Source organism: Penaeus monodon, chromosome 34, assembly GCF_015228065.2.
Source record: "Penaeus monodon isolate SGIC_2016 chromosome 34, NSTDA_Pmon_1, whole genome shotgun sequence".
NCBI classification, from domain to species: domain Eukaryota; kingdom Metazoa; phylum Arthropoda; class Malacostraca; order Decapoda; family Penaeidae; genus Penaeus; species Penaeus monodon.
This window is the reverse complement of record NC_051419.1, coordinates 5,819,523-5,819,801: the sequence shown is the minus strand read 5'-3', so window position 1 is coordinate 5,819,801 and position 279 is coordinate 5,819,523. Positions and strand designations below refer to the sequence as shown.

General features: G+C 34.8%; 1 protein-coding gene across 1 annotated transcript in view; it reads left to right on the top strand.

Annotated features, from left to right (window-relative positions):
• LOC119594792 (hemicentin-2-like) overlaps positions 1–279 on the top strand; it is a gene marked incomplete in the record, with an annotated part of 20,483 nt that overhangs the window by 5,329 nt on the left and 14,875 nt on the right.

The window sequence follows — 279 nt, the reverse complement described above, 5'->3', positions numbered from 1 at the left end:
TTCGAAAGTAGACAGACACGATCAAAACTCTTGTCAAACACGTTTCGAACTCTCTTCTTAAATAAAGTGACCCTTTTGGGCACGGGTTCGGAAGGATTCGAAGCTTCACATCGCAAACACTTATTCGACTTCTTCGATTTATCACAAGCAATTGCTTATCACACGATAGGAATAGTAATTTATGTAGTTGAAATTTAAGTTGGCGACTAATTTTGTTTAATTTGATTTGGTAATTCACTTGTATTTGATTTTTTTATGATTATACTGCTGTGAACACTC